Source organism: Cricetulus griseus, chromosome X (genome assembly GCF_003668045.3).
Source record: "Cricetulus griseus strain 17A/GY chromosome X, alternate assembly CriGri-PICRH-1.0, whole genome shotgun sequence".
Lineage (NCBI taxonomy): Eukaryota > Metazoa > Chordata > Mammalia > Rodentia > Cricetidae > Cricetulus > Cricetulus griseus.
This window is the reverse complement of record NC_048604.1, coordinates 94,050,320-94,066,016: the sequence shown is the minus strand read 5'-3', so window position 1 is coordinate 94,066,016 and position 15,697 is coordinate 94,050,320. Positions and strand designations below refer to the sequence as shown.

Genomic DNA, 15,697 nt, shown 5'->3' with positions numbered 1-15,697 from the left:
CTTCCTTAATAAATGAGTCTGATGCATGCTCTGCTACTCACTGACTCCCAGTGCCCGAGTCATTGGTGTTGCATCTTCTCACCCCTTCCCCCAAGGGGTGTCCAAGTAGGGTAATCTGCAACATAGGAGGGTTGGTTACAAGTTGTTATTGGTGATGGTCAGGAAAAAGCTAAACCAAATTGTTAGATTCAGGGATCTCTTTCTGAAGGAAAAAAAGGGGGATATAATATAGAAATGAGATAACAGTGTAGATTGTTGAGTCTACTTTTGAACTGGTCTCAAATATTTTACATTGGTATGGAATTTTATATATTGATACAAATTTAAGGTTTTTTGTTATATTGTATATATGTTTCTATTCTTGTTTAAGTTGTTGTGCCTATACATTACATATACAAATGTAAAGTTTTAGTCCTTGAAAGCTATTTAAGATAATAAAGAAATACAGGTTAATAGCTAATCATCTATAACAATCAAACTTATATTCAGGTATGTTTTCAAGGTCATTTAGAGATATATTTAATCTTCAAATATTTCAAAGACCTACAGAATATGGCATTTAAAATGTTATTAAACATAAGGCTTTTCATAAGTGAGACACATCTGCTCCTGGCAGCACCATTTTACTTCAAAAAGGATGGTGGGCATCAAAGAATCTCCATGTGGAGTTTGATTTCTTTATGGCAGAAGCTAGACATTTGGACAAAGGGCTGCCCTTACCTTAACTGTTGACAATATGGTGTCCAAACTGGACAAGCAGCACACAAAAGAAAGGGACTGAAAAACTTTGCCAACACAAGGTAGGACAGTCCTTCAAAGTTCCTGCTTCATAGAAAAGTCTGTCAGATATTCTAGGCCTGTAGACTGAAGGTTGATGTCCCAACATTGCAGAGGAACCTTGGGTGACTGTACAGGCATCCAGATGTCCTGTCATTTCTGTAGTTTTGGAAGTTGATTTCTTTGCATTTCCTGTTTACTTAAGTAATATTTTATCCTTATTAGGTCTCTGATGTGGATTGAAGACTAGATATAATTTTACAGTTTTCCTTGTTACCAAATTTGGAAAAGAAACTTACATAAGAGATGTAAAGTTTATAAGGTTGAGAAACATAAAAGTTGTTTATCTAAAAAGATGTTTTAAGGTCTAAAACAATATTTTTAGAATGGCAATACAAGTTATGACAAAAATGATTTAGTTATAAAACTTTGGACTAAGATAGGGGAGATAATGTACCATTTTCTCTAAATTCAATTTGCCAAATACAAATAGATTGGAAACTGTGAATGTAATTCTTACCTGATAATTGTTCTTAGTGTATATAGTTTCCCTGTGTTAGAGTTAAACCATTTCTTTTTATTTATACAAAAGGGGGAAATATTGTGGAATATTTCTTTACAAAGTGTGAAGATGTGTCACTGTGATTTGTTCAATAAAAAGCTAAATGGCCAATAGCTATGCAGGAGTTATAGCCGGGACTTCTGGCCAGAGTGATCACTGGAAAGAAGAAAAGTAGAGTCACCAGCCAATTGTAGAAGAAGTGCAGAATAAAGGTAACCAACCACATAAAAGAACATAGATTAAAAGATATGGGTTAATTTAAGTTATAAGAACTAGTTAGGAACAAACCTAACATAAGGCAGAACTTTCATAATTAATAATAAGTCTCTGTGTTGTTTTTTTTGTGAGCTGGTAGCCCAAAGAAAAATCTGTTTATACCAGTGGAAACTCCTACTAACACAGGACACAGAGCGGAACCAACTGTTTTCTGAAACCAGACAAGGCTTCCAGTGGGGACTGGGACATCAAACCAGGTACAAAACTTTCATCTTAACAATTTGTCCTGTCTACAAGATGTGCTGGGAAATTGGTGGTGCAGAACGTGTGGGACTGGATAACAAATGACTGGTCAGGGTTCAGGCCCACACCAGGAGAGGGAGACCATGTCTGACACTACCTGGATGATCTGGAACCAGAGGTTGGATAGCCTAGGGACCTAGGATGGAACCAAACATGACTGGGGAAAAAGTCAATGAAATAATTCCTAATGATATTCTGCTATACTCATAGATCAGTACCTTGTCCATTTCTCATCAGACAGGCTTCCTCTGGCATCTGTTCGGAGTAGATGCAGAGACCCACAGCCAAACATGGGGTAACCCCATGGAAGAAGGATTGTAGGAGCCAGAAGCATGGATGGCACCATAAGAAAACCCACAGAACCAATTAAACAGAGCTCACAGAGACTGAAGGGAGCCTGCATGGGTCTGTACTAGGTCCTCTGCATACACTCTATTGTTCTTTAGCTTGTGGTTTTTGTGGGACTCCTAACAATGGGAGTAGGGGTATCTATCTCTGATTCTTTTATGTGCCCTTGGGACTCCTTTCCTCCTCCTGCATTGCCTTATCCAGCCATGATATGAGTCTTATTGTGACTTGTTACGCTGTGTTCATTTGCTATCACTGGCAGGCCTGTTCTTTTCTGAAGGGAAACAGAGGAGGAGTGAATCTTGGGGAGATAGGAGGTCGAGGAGGGTCTGGGAGGAGTGGATGGAGGGGAGACTGTGGTCAGAATGTAATGTATGAAAGAAGAATAAAAAATTGTGGTACCTGAGAGAAAATTGAAACTGACTCAGACTTGCTAAGAAACCTTTTGAATTTGTAGAGGGCTCTAAAAATACTGTGTTTTACCAAAATGCTACTTTCTATTTCTTTGTGGTCCCTGGAGGCTGTGATTTCTCTTGATGGTATGCCTATGGGATTATCTGTTGCATCCTGGCTGTCATCACTGAAAACAATATCCATCAGGACAATTTCCTTGCAGTCAGGGTTTTTTGGTCATCTAATAGAAACGTGCTTTATGTATGAGTCTTCATGGAACACATACATATTCCAAATTTGTAATTTAATAACTGTATTAGTGTCTTAACTTTGCTCTAACAGATTACCATAAAGTTAGTGCAATCCAATAACAATTTAATTTTTACAGTTCTGTAGGTCAGACTTGCAGAGTCAATTTCACTGAGATAAAGTAAAAAAGTCAGCAAGATTGCATTCTTTCCAGAGATTTTAGAAAGTCTCTTTCCTTGCTTCTTTCAAATTCCTGTAGTCCTGTAGTCCCTACCTCAAGGTCTCTTCCTTGTACCATCCTAATCTTTCCCCTTCACTCTAATCTTGTTTCTGCTATCATAGCTCCTGCCTTCTTGATGACTTCTTCTTCTCCTCCTCTCCTTCCTCCTCCAACTTTCCTGTTTTTTTCAGAGACAGGGTTTCTCTGTGTAACAGCCCTGGCTGTCCAGGAACTAACTCTCTAGACCAGGCTGACTTCAAACTCAGAGATAGCCCCCTGCCTCTGCCTTCTGAGTGCTGGGATTAAAGGCATGCACCACCACTACCTGGAGAAATTTCTTCTTATTAAGACCCTGTGATATTACATTTAGGGCCCACTCAGACAGTTAAATTACATCTGTAAGGGTCATTTTGCTATATTAGGCCACATTTACAGGTTCTAGGGAATAGAGGTGGACATCTTTGGGGGTTGTTATTTTGTATACATATCACATTGACCTTTTAAAATTTTAGTCTAGCAAGGTTAGAGTATAGTGGGACAAAAGATGTATTAATAGTGTGTGTGAGGTTGAGTGAGGAAAAAAGGAGGTAATAAGGGAAAGGCTGCCAGAGAATATATAAGAATTTGTAGAGATTCTGAGTCCCCAATGGGGAGGGAATAAAGATATGGTGTTATAAGATTCTTTTATTATTTATTTGAGAATTTCATGCATGAATACACTGTATTTACCTAGTTTTCACCTCTCCCTCTGTGTTGTAAGATTCTTATACACAAAGCATTATATTATTGAATACAGACTATGAATTAGAGTCATATTATAATTCCCTAAAGCAATTATTAGAGTTATAAAACAGTTTTTGCTGAATAAGAGAAATAGAACTCAGCCCACAAGAAGACAACAATAAAGAAAAGGGCTCAAAAAGAGAGAGCAAGGTGATAGACTTATATACAACTCTATTGGAGGTAAGGATAAATGCAAATCAAAATATGTTAGTTGAAAGACACATTGTCAGATTAGTTAGAAAAGTAAAACTCAGTAATGTCAGAAATCTGAAGATGGCACATCAATTATTTCTGAATTTTATTATTATTCTATCACTTTCTTTTAATGTGGTTATATATTCTACATATAACTTGAAGTGAACATATTAAATTTTGTATTTTATATTACATTTTGCTGACTAGGTAGAATGTAGGTATGTACCCTTTATCATAATATTGTGAAATCTTACTTTAAAATACAATAATTATTCAGAAATCTAAAATAGATGAAGAAATAAATATACAGGAAATAAAAATATTAAGAGTGTTAACTCAATAGCCTTCATAAATCATTTTTTCTTTTTTAAGTCTAGAAATATTAAAAATATGAATAAATATGTAAGGCAAAACTCAGGACTCTTGTTTAACAGCATTCATGTTCTAGTATGTCATGAAAAGTACAAAGAATGTGATGTTGGGTAAATACTGTTTAAAGGGGAAATATTAACTACATGAAAATATATCCTTCTACCAGCCTTGACTGAAAGTCAGCAATGATGGGCTATTCTAAATTAATTGTTCTATAGTATAATGGCAACTTTAAAGTTTTGACTACTGGGCTGGCTCAGCAGGTAAGGGTGCTTGTTGCCAAGCCTAATGACCTAAATTCTATTCCACCCATATGGTGAAACAAGAGAACTGATTCCTGTGACAGACAGACAGACAGACAGACAGACAGATAGACAGACAGACAGACACACACTAAAACAACTTGACTGTTACAATTTCTTTTAAAAGAAAACTGTGGAAATGATGTGACAGACTTTGATGATCTCACCCTCCTTGGGGAGTGGATGGGGGTGGGATGGGGAGTTGATAGGTGTTTTTGATTTAAATAAAAATTTATTTTTTATAAAAGCTTCGAATATAGTTAAAGTTGGACTAAAGTCTTGGGTAGTCATTGTATCCTAGTTCATTCAGTTTTAGACAAATATCAATGGTAATATTCAGATATTTAATATTCATCTAAATGCATTGTGTGTATATATGCATATCTTATTTTATAAACAAAAAGTTATAATATGAAAAGTAGTCTAAGTCCTCAATATTTTTATATAGTGATTTTTATGTAATTACATGAAATTAAATAATTAAACTCATAGAATCGTCAGTTATATCTGCAAAGTTCTTTTGGCTAAATAAGATTACACTTGCAGGTTTGGGGTATGTGGTAATTTGAAAGAACATGGCCTCCAAAGGTAAGTAGCACTGTTACGAGGTATGGCCTTGTTGGAATAGGTATGATCTTGTTGGAAGAAGAGTGTCACTGTGGGAGTGGACCTTGAGGTCTCATATATGCTCAAGCCACACCCAGTATCTCAAACTACTTCCTGTTCCCTGTAGATCAAGATCTATTAACTCTCAGCTCCTTCTCTAGCATCATGTGTAATTGCATGCTGCAATACTCCCTGCCATGATTATAATGGGCTAAACCTCTGAACCGTAAGCCACCCCAATGAAATATTTTCCTTTATAAGAGTTGCTGTGATCATGGTGTCTGTTCACAGCAATAGAAACCCTAACTAAGACAGGGTATTAGTATTTGCATATATTTATGGATCATTAATAATGTACCATATTAGGTTCAAATTCCTTTTTTATTGGCCACTCAGTTGTTTTGCAGATTTCTGAGTGATTTGTAAATGTGCTGAATGTTTTGTACAATATACCTTTGACTTAATTTCTGAGAATTTTCTTCTCCAGAAGCCTTGTACTAATTTCTACTCCCACATCTAATATATGAGTGTTATTGTCTTAAAACATGGCAAACTGAAACTATTAATAATTTTTCAATCTCTGACAATTTGATAGGCACAATGGGTATCACATTACTAATTTATTTGTCAGTCTCTTTTTTTTCTTTTGTGAAATTTCAATTTATCTTCTTTTACTGATGTCTAGTTGGTGTTAGTTTTTTTCATGCTTTTTTACAAGAGTTCTCTGTTTATATAGTAAGGATATTAATAATAATTAGGATTAAATTTGTTAAAAATGAGAAGTGTTGAGTTGGAAATGCCTTCCATATTCTCACGTGCTTGCTACTTTCATAGGCTTGCATGGAGTGGGTGGAGAGAGAATGTGAGAATGTTTACTAGTAACATTATTGGTGAGGAGTATGTTAGAATGAGTGGAAAGTTAGTGTGTCCTCGACACAATTCCAGACTGTTTTTTTTTTCCTAAAATAATTCTGTCTATATGCTTTCTTTCTGCTCAGAATCTCCCCATTTGTCTTTGTCAGTCATCCATCCACCCAGTACAATTTCATCAGCTAGGAATTTAGATGCCTTAATATTTGGGTTCCCAGTATTGTTTTCAAAATGGGACCCCTGGAGCCAGTAACATGGATCAGTAGGTACAGGCACTTGCTGCCAAGCACAATGACCCGAGTTTGATCTTGGGGACTTAGATAGTAGACATGGAGAACCACTACTAGCAGGTTGTCCCCTGATCTTCATATGCACATGTACATATAGACAATAAATAATTAAATATAATAAAAATAAATTTTGAAAATGTGCTCATCTTACCCCAACCTAATTCAACTTCATTTAGACTACTTAAATATTGAGGACATAGAGATAATGAAGTCTCTATCTTCCACACGTTCCACAGACGAAGGAAAATCTGGACTCTGGATGAATCAAAGGCCTTACTTTATCATGCACTCAAATCTGGAGTGAAACTCTTGATATAGAGGCATTCAACAGGCATCCCTGGGGAATAAGGACAGATGACCTGGTTAGAAGAAAGTGCCAGAAAAGACCTCTTTCTTACAAGAAAAGAGGGTGGCTACAATGCATTTTGACAGGACAGTTTTCTATCAAAGACAAATCATGGAGGAAGACTATTTTAAGAAGATGGAAGATGAGGTAAACTTACTTTAGGTCTAGTGAAAGTATGTGAGAGGAACAGTCCAAGATGAACTGGGCAGGGTACAGATAGCTCATTGCATCAGGAAGCTTATGTATTAACTTTTAGAGTATTGAAGGCCAGGCATGATGACACAGTTCTTTAATCGCAGCACTCAGGAGGCAAAGGCAGAGTCTACAGAGAGAGTTCCAGGCCAGCCAGGACCATACAGAGAAACCCTATCTCAGCATCCCCCCAATTAATTAATTAACAAATAGAGGAATGGAGAGTAATTTAAGTGTGTATTAACAAGGACTGATCTTATCAGAACAATACTTTAGAAAAACCACCTTGACTGCACCCTACAGAATGATTTAGAAGTGGGGAGCATTTAGAGTGACTTTAAGTCCCTGTGGCCTGACACAGTTTTGATTTATCCTTGATGCTCTATTATTCTGCCTAGTTTAACATTTGTCATAACCCCTCCCTCTCTCTCTCCTTATGTATCCCAGGCTGGTCTCAAACTCATTATGTAACTGAGGGTGAACTTGAACTTCTGATTCTCCTGGCTCTACCTTCAAAGTGCTGTGATTAAGAAGTATGTGTCACTGCCTGGTTTATGAAGTGCTGAGGCTCAAACCTCTGGTGTTTTGTGCATTCTAGGCAATCATTCTACTAACTGACCACTATCCATAACCAAGGTTTTTCAATTTTTAATTATTATTATTATCAACAAACATCAGAAAAGTTGGGGCAAGTGGTTGACTTCCAGTTGACACTTCCAGATCCAGTCACAGAGTTGTCTAGTAGTGAGTGAGATAAAGATTCATCAAGCAGAGACCTTATTTCACACAACCAAATGTGGAGTAAAGCCAGTACCCCTGCTTTTCTTTACCTGACTTTCTGGTTACATGATAGTTTAGACCTACTTCACAATGAAGGAGAGCATTCAGACTACTCTCTGATAAACTTAAGTGCTTCTAACACTAACAGCTGCAGGAGCTGTGTTCTGATCCCAGGCAATGCTGCAAGAAATATTTGAAGCTGTTATTCTCAAGTGATTGTTTGTGTACTACTCAGTTACTGTGGCTTTCATCTCAGCCAGAGTCATGTGCAAAGCTATGTAAGCTGCTTCTTGTTGTATCAGTGGGGAATCATAGGTTAGATGTATATGAAGAGTGTGCTAGAAATAAAAGCTGAGCTATGTTGTTGCAGAAGGTAGAAAGGCAATCTCAATGCTTAAGCTTGCAAAGGTTTTGTCATTTATTGTACAGCATAAGACTACATCTATTATTTATTATATTGTTAGCTAATGCTTATTATTTTTGTTTCTGCAATAAACTCTTTGGGCAGCAATGAGCCCAAGGGAATATTTACTAAAAAATTAAACAGATTTTACCTCCAAAGAATGTTGATGTCAGGTGTCTAACTTGCAGAAAGCATTTATGGACATTTATTACCTGCCACAAGACAATACAGGTATCAGTAACCACATGGAAAACAGAATACATGAAGATGCTGAAAATATACTGCTGTCTATTTCTAAAAGCACTTGTTACTGTACAAGGCCTTCTCAGAGATGGTGATTTGCCATACACATCTGCAGATGGTGTGTTCTGGCTACCCCTGACATTTGTGGGCCTGGGGCAAGAGGACAAATGAAAGCCCATATTCCATTAGGTTTAAATATTTACAAGTTATGAATCAAGATAGCAGGCTGTTAAATAAAATATGTCTGCACTCCTACCTGAACAAAAATACCTTCATTATGACAAAAATGTATGTTGCTATGGTTTTTATATGGAATTGGCAAAAAACTCAAAGATGACTGAACTTAAATATGTCTGAGTGTCTGGAGGGTTGGCAAAGTCTAGACATGTAATGCAAATAAATTAATATGTGACTCATGAATTACTATGTATTTATTCCATAAAATCATGTTGTTGAATATGTAGCTCAGTGGTAGAGCAATGTGCTCAGAATGAATTGAGGCCTAATATTCATACCAACACAAAGACAGACAAAAATTTCCTTTATTTCATTAAAAACATTAATTTTATTTTTATACTCAAGATTATGAGCTGTATGTTGGTACTGCCTGTGATCACAGCTGCTTAAGAGTCTAAGGCAAGTTCATTGCCACTGTATGCACAATAGCTAGGAAATGGAAAAAAACCTAAATGTCTTTCCGTTGATGAATGGATAATGAAAAAGTAGTACATATACACAATGGAATTCTTTTAAGCTGTAAAAAAGAATTAAATAGTAACATTTACAGGTAAATGGATGGATCCAGCACCTATCATACTGAATGAGGTTGCCCAGGCCCAGAGTTGTTTGCATGTCTCCCTTTTTTGTAGATTCTAGCTCTGAGTCTTTATATGTGAATATATTAATCTGGAGTAACTTCAGAAACCAGAAAAATTAGAAAATCCCTATACAGGGAGGGAGAAGGAATTCTAGAAGGGCAGTAGTAGGACACAGGTGCTATGAAGAGGGATAAGGGAAAAACTTCTGGCCTTTAACTGGGGAGGAAGGGCAGTAGAAAGGGAGAGGGAAGGAGGAGAAATAAATAACACTAAGGATGTTAAAAAAACAATAGGGGGGCTGGAGAGATGGCTCAGAGGATAAGAGCACCAACTGCTCTTCCAGAGGTCTTGAGTTCAAGTTCCACAAGTTCCAGAGGTCTTGGAACTTGTGGTTCCCAGCAACCACATAGTGGCTCACAACCATCCATTATGAGATCTGGTGCCCTCTTCTGATGTGCAGATATACATGGAAACAGAATGTTGTATACATAATAAATAAATAAAATCTTAAGAAAACAACAGGGAAACATATTATTTAGTATCTACTTAAAAGAGATTATGTATGTATTTAAATGGAGTCATGCCACACTTGGTGTTATGCTCTCCCAGGAGCCAGTCAATCTAACAAAAACCTCAGTGCCAGGCATGGAAAACCACTCTTTGAGATGTTGATCAGGGGAGTTCAAGAGACTCCTCAAACTTTAGAGGCTATTGCCATTGTCCTTTCTGCTTCTCTTGTGGCTCTAGTCATAGCCAGAGTCATATGCAAAGCTATGCAGGCTGTCTCTTGGTATATCAGTGGGAAAGTTGAATATCATTGGTTACATGTATATGATGAATGCACAGGAAATACATAGACAGGGACTATGTGCGGAGGAAGATTCTAGAAAGGGAAATAGTAGGACATAGATGTTATGTAGGGGGACATGGGAAAACCTGGGGTTTTTGAAATGGAAAGGGAGGGCAAGATCTTATTGTTGAAGACACTATGAACTTCAGACATAGGACTTGGAGGAACCAAGCTGGAACTGACCTGATAGCTTCCTCACTGAGAAGTAGCTCTGATAGTATTAGAAGGTACTATGAAAGCTGCCAATGGAGAAAAGCAATCAAAAGTGCTACCCGACTCTAAATGCTACCACAACAATGACCATCCAGACAAGATACCCCAGTAGTGCAATAGTGGCACTTTTAAATTGGGAGTAACCAACAATTGTCTAATTAGATGCAAGGCTTGGTCAGTAACTACTTGTGGTTGGAGAAGTCATAGACCCAGAGGAGAACCTATTACTGCCATTTCCCCAAACTAATATAATAATTTCTAATGGTATTCTAAGTACTATCCCACAGATAAATGTAAGCATCACTTCTCATTAAATATGCTTCTTTTTCTAACAGATTAAACCTAGATGCCTCTCAATCAAAGAATTGATGAAGAAAATATGATACTTCTACACAATGGAGTATTTACTCAGTAGTAAAAAAAAAAAACGACATCATGAAATTTGCAGGTAAATGGGTGGAACTAGAAAAAAATTATCCTGAATGATGTAACCCAGATTCAGAAAGACAAACATGGTATGTACTCACTCATAAGTGGATATTAGCTATAAAGCAAAGGACTGACAGGCTACAATCCACAGCTCCAGAGAAACTAAGTAACAAGGAGGACCCTAAGGGGATGCATGGCTCTCCCTGGAAAGAGGAAATAGATGAGATCTCCTGGGTAAACTGGAGGCAAGGGGTAGAAGGGAGGGGATGGAGGGAACATGAGGGATCAGGATGGTTGAGCTGGGGGCAGGAAGGAGGGGGAGAGTAATGAAAGAGATATCTTGATTGTGGGGGCCATACAGGATTATGGAGAAACCTGGTGCCAGGGAAACTCCCAGGAACCCACAAGGATGACACCAGCTAAGACTCCTAGCAATAACAGAGAGGGTGCCTGAACTGACCTTCCCCTGTAATCAGTTTGGTGACTTCCTTAATTGTCATCAGAGAGCCTTCATCAAGTACTTGATGCAAGCAGATGCAGAGATCCACAACCAAGCACTGGGCTGAGCTCCAGGAGTCCAGTTGAAGAAAGAGAGGAGGGATTATATGAGCAAGAGTTGTCAAGGTCATGATGTCAAGGTCAAGGAAGCCAGGGAGCTAGCATGGGACTGACCTAGGCCCTCTCCATCTGGGTGACAGTTATGTAGCTTGGTCTGTTTGTAGGGCCCTAGAGGTGGAACCAGGACCTGCCCCTGATGCATGAGCTAGCTCTTTGGAACTTATTCCCTAAGGTGGGATGCCTTGATGCAAGGGAGAGGAGCTTGCAATGTGTTCCATAGTAGTGGGAAGTGAGTGATACTTGCTTATGTATAGATCCCTCTCTGAAGGCCAGCATCTCACAAGTTAACTTTCCTTTTGTCTTTTATAAGTTTCTCCATCCAGTGCTTATTTCCTGTCCTCTAAAATTGCTTCTGTTTATGATTTGGTTATTAGTGTTTGAGTGTGGTTGCTTTTTCTTTCTAGGGCATCAGGAAAATGTTCAAAAATAATAATCTTTTTTTGAGACAGGGTCTCATGTACTCAATATTGTACTCAAACTCGCTGTCCTTAATGCTGTTTCCTCGACCTCCCATGTCCTGAAATTAAGGCACATGTCACTATGCCTTATTTACGTGATGTTAGGAATGGACCTAGCGTTTTATACATGGCACTCAAGCACTCTACCAATGGAGTTACATTATCAGCCAAGGTATTAATCTTGAGTATAGACATTTAGGGTTGACTCATGGTCTGTCATCACTGAGACTTGGATTTTGAGTAGCAGAGCTGCCCATGGATCTTAAAATGCTTTTACCCTTTAGGTTATGTCTGTGATCCAAAGTGACCTCAGACAGGGTACTCATTTCCCATGTCTTAAGGATATTTACGTATGATTTTACACAACATTTACTTCCACTTTGCTCTTCTAACTGAAGTTTACTTCAGGGTTTTCTTGTCCTTGTATAAAAAGTGAAGCAATAGCTGTTGTTGGGTTGGCTCCATCATAAGTTGAGGAAGTTCATGAAGAGTTACCTGACAACAATTTATATTAGTGTTATCAGATGCTTTGACTATGAGTTAATTTCAAATATAGTTTGATGTTTTCATATGGTTCATGGATATAAATAAATCCTTCAGAGGTTCATTCTGTTAAGGGTGTAACATCTGTCATGCTATAGTAAATTAATTTTTAAAACCTTAGTATTTGCAAACAAAATGACATATGGGGTGGAGGATAGTAGGTAAAATCTAAGTTTGGGTGTAGCACAACATCAGAGCCTGGACAATATTCTTAGTGAAACTGAAAAGGCTATGGATCTGAGCTGTATTTAGTATTAGTCAAGGCACACACATAATTCATAGTTAACTGTGAAAAGACAAGCTACAATATTATACTGACCAAAACAGAATTGCAGTTGGCAACAATTACAAATGTCTTTAATTATACAACGTTAGAGTAACTTAAATGCAAATTTTATGACAAAATTGATGTTGAAACCTGGTGTAGTGGCTTATAACAGTGTATTTCCAACTGAGACAGAAGGATTGCAAGTTCCAGGCTGGCTTGTGCAAAGTGGTGAGATGAGCTTCCACAAACAAAGCAAAACAGAAAACTAATGCTAAATAAACTAAATAAAGATCTTATATATTTTGGTTTAGTTTGATTTTCTTTTTGTAATAGGGAGAGAGAGAGAGAGAGAGAGAGAGAGAGAGAGAGAGAGAGAGAGAGAGAAGAAAACAAGATCAAAATACAATCAATGTATGCATGTGTTTCAAATAATAAAAAAGATACTTAGTATGTCAGTGCATGCATCATTAGGAGCTACTTTGTTAATCATTGTGTCCTACATTGGCACTACTATCTTAGTTAGGGTGTTTATTGCTGTGATGAAACAGCATGACCAAAAAACAAGCTTGGGAGGAAAGGGTTTATTTGGCCTACACTTCCATATTGCTGTTTATTATTGAAGGAAGTTAGGACAGGAACTCAAACAGGGCAGGAACCTGAAGGCAAAAACTGATGCAAAGGCCATGGAGGGGTTCTGCTTACTGGCTTGCTTCCCCTTACTTGATCAGCCTGCCTTCTTATAGAACCCAGGACCACCAGCCCAGGGATGGCATCACCCACAATGGGATGGGCCCTCCCTCAGCAATCACTAATTAAGAAAATGCCTTACAGCTGGATGTTATGGTGGCATTTTCTCAGTTGAGGTTTCTTCCTCTCTAAGGACTCTAGCTTGTGTCAGTTGACATGAAACCAGCCAGAATTTTTAAGTCTTCCAACTTTTATTTTTTGATTTCTCAAAAGCATTTGGAAATTTTTAGTCAAAGTGTTCACTGAAGATTTTAGCTAAGTGAAATTATTGCAAACATAGCTTGCAAACAGGAAGGCATTGAAATTATTTCAGGAGAACTGAAATTAAATGATGAGAGTTCAAATAATTTCTAAGATTTAATTTTGCAATTATATACTTAAATGTTGGTATACCTTGACTTCAAAGCCTCTTTTGATGAAGTTCCTATTTATAATAATAATAATAATAATAATAATAATAATAATAATTAGGAAGTATCAAAAGTAGAGACAACCTATTTTAAAAATTTTGTCACATTTAAAGTATTTGTTAAAGAAAGATACTCCTAATAGAAGCAAAAGCTACTACTTGAGAAACTATTTGGCCTTATATATCTATATATTTCAACAAACTATAACTTGAAGTAGCCTCTAGGTATAGAATTTGTACCACATGAGCTAAAGGTAAGTTTTTATCAATTCAGATGTGCCTTACCTATCCATCTATGGTTAGTTGTCATTCAACAAGGGTGCCAAGGTAGTTCAGAGAAGCATAGACTGTCTATTTAAAAAATAATACAGGGAAAACTAGATATCCTAGCACAAAACCATGAATTTAGCTTCAATATACCACAACATAGGCAAAAATAACTCAAAATGAATTGAAGATATAAATTTAAGAGCTGAAACTAAATTCTTACAAAGAAACATAGATGAAAACATACATGAGCTTGAATTGAGAGTCTCTAAGATATACTATTACAAACACAAGTAATTAAAGAATGAAATCAATAAATTAGACTGTGAAAATTGAAAACTTAAAAATATTTATTTGTGTGTGTGTGTGTGTGTTTGAGTATAGGTATGCACATGCCATGGCACATGCATGGAGGATGCAGGACCACACCTGGTAATTAGTTCTTTCTTTCCACCATGTGAGTCCTAGGAATCAAATTCAGGTTCTCAGTCTTGGTGGCAGGCCCTTTTACCTGCTGAGCCATCTCTCTGGCCTGAAAACAAACAAATTTACATCAAAAGATGTATGTTATCCAGGCAGTGAACAGATAGGCTTACAGTAAAGTGCTTGCCTGGCAGGCATGAGGACTTGAGTTCCATCTTTAGCATCCATATAAAAGCCAGGTATGGTATAGAACTTGTAATTCCAGTTCTGGGGAGATAGAAATGTGCAGATTTCTTAGGCTTTCTGGTCAGCTTTCATTGCCTACCTCAAGAGTTCTAGGCCAGTGAGACCATGTCTTAAAAAATGCTGGGTACTACCTGATAAACAGCCCCCAAGGTTGTCTCTGGCTTCCATATGCATGTGCACATATGTGCACGAATATCCACATATCTACCAACCCCTCCCACACACAATTGACTAGTCTATAGCTGATCTGAGTGGTGAAAAGCTAAACTTGTCTGTTTGGATTAAGAACAATGTAAACAATGGTGGTCATTAATATAAAAACCCATAACTAGCCAAAGTATGAAGAATAAGTGATGGTGGTATGCTTGGCCTTAATTGGGACAGCTATATCCCCCTCCAAGGCTCACAGAACATCATGGAAGAGGTAGTGGAAAGAATTTAAGAGCCAGAGACTAGGGAGATATGTAACAAAAGGACATCTTCTGGAAATAACATAGCTGTTGCACTCCAGAATTTACTGTAGCTGTGGTTATCCAAACAACACTTGTACTAGATTAAGCTTATTAGCATTTCATCATGGATCAGAGAGGGACCCATGAAGCCCCATCCCTCCTGGAGGAACTATTGGTACTTAATGGTTGTTGGGAGATGGGTGGCATTATTTTTTAAAAACTGCATCCTATTTAGTTTGCATACTTTTCATTTCAGGACAAAATAAACAAAACAAATGAACAAGACATAAAGCACAGCACCTAGACCTGCTATTTGGCGAAGGAGGAGAGACTTTTCTGCCTTAAGACATTAAAGACAGGAGTGAAGAAATAATCTGTAGGCATCGGCAAAAAGCCAGTAGGGTCAGAGTTAGTAAATGCTGCAGCGGAGCCAAAGGGAAAAATATACAAAGGGCACAGGCTTCCCAGTGGGAACTCTACTTCCATGTGAAATGATAGTATCTTCA

The 15,697-nt window shown here is 37.5% G+C and overlaps 1 long non-coding RNA gene across 1 annotated transcript; it reads left to right on the top strand.

The window, feature by feature from the left end:
* Positions 1 to 1,280: 1,280 nt before the first annotated feature.
* Positions 1,281 to 2,248, top strand: LOC103159949. Its single transcript, XR_003488332.2, has 3 exons — positions 1,281 to 1,551; positions 1,688 to 1,812; positions 2,096 to 2,248. It is a non-coding gene; the product is annotated as an uncharacterized LOC103159949 (long non-coding RNA).
* The last annotated feature ends 13,449 nt before the right edge of the window (positions 2,249 to 15,697 follow it).